The following is a 1451-nucleotide window of genomic DNA, read 5'->3' on the forward strand; positions in this document are numbered from 1 at the left end:
CAGCATACACTATACTATAATCCTATATAGATGACATTAGGCCACCGTCATATACAATACTATATATGTGGCCTTGGGCCCCCATCATATCCTATTCTATTATTACAATACTATATAGACGGCATTAGGCCACCGTCATATACAATACTATATATGTGGCCTTGGGCCCTCATCATATCCTATTCTATTATTACAATACTATATAGATGGCTTTAGGCCCCCGCCATACAAATACTATATATGTGGCCTTGGGCCCTCATCATATCCTATTCTATTATTACAATACTATATAGGTGACTTTAGGCCCACGCCACACAAATACTATATATGTGGCATTGGACCCCCATCATACACTATTCTATTATTACAATACTATATAGGTGACTTTAGGCCCACGCCACACAAATACTATATATGTGGCATTGGACCCCCATCATACACTATTCTATTATTACAATACTATATAGGTGACTTTAGGCCCACGCCACACAAATACTATATATGTGGCATTGGACCCCCATCATACACTATTCTATTATTACAATACTATATAGGTGGCCTTAGGCCCCCGCCATACATATATACTATGTATGTGGCCTTGGGCCCCCAGCATACACTATTATTACAATTCTATATAGGTGGCCTTATAGGCCCCCGGCATACAAATACTATATATATGTGGCATTGGGCCCCCAGCATACACTATTCTATTATTACAATACTATATAGGTGGCCTTAGGCCCCCGTCATACAAATACTATATATGTGGCTTTGGGCCCCCAGCATACACTATTATTACAATACCATATAGGACATATAGGTGGCCTTAGGCCCCCGTCATACAAATACAATATGTGGCCTTGGGCCCCCATCATACACTATTCTATTAATTTATTACAATTCTATATGTGGCCTTAGGCCCCCATCATACATTATTTTAGTATTACAATACTATATAGGTGGCCTTATAGGCCCCTGAATACAAATACTATATATGTGGCCTTGGGCCCCCATGCAGCATACACTATTAATATTATTACAATACTTTATAGGTGGCCTTAGGCCCCGTCATACAAATACTATATATGTGGCCTTAGGCCCCCATTATACACTATTATTACAATTCTATATATGTCGCCTTAGACCCCCGTCATACAAATATAACGTCGGCAACACTATAACGTGCTACTAATAACTTACCGAGTGCTGCACTGGCACTTGTTTTGTTTTTCCTATTTAATGCTATATCTATGCCTATGGGTAATACAATCGGCATATACCATGGTAACTTGTTTTAGCATCACTAAAAATCTAAAATACGTAAACAAAAAGAACTATTTTCGGTCGCGGAAGGGTTATTGTCGGAGTGAGCTGACGGGGGCTGGAGGCCACCGGCCGGGGAGCGAATTTTTTTTTCCTAACCAACATATCCATTCCAGAATTTTGGACTG

This window comes from Priapulus caudatus, unplaced genomic scaffold (genome assembly GCF_000485595.1).
Source record: "Priapulus caudatus unplaced genomic scaffold, Priapulus_caudatus-5.0.1 Scaffold1390, whole genome shotgun sequence".
Taxonomy (NCBI): domain Eukaryota; kingdom Metazoa; phylum Priapulida; class Priapulimorpha; order Priapulimorphida; family Priapulidae; genus Priapulus; species Priapulus caudatus.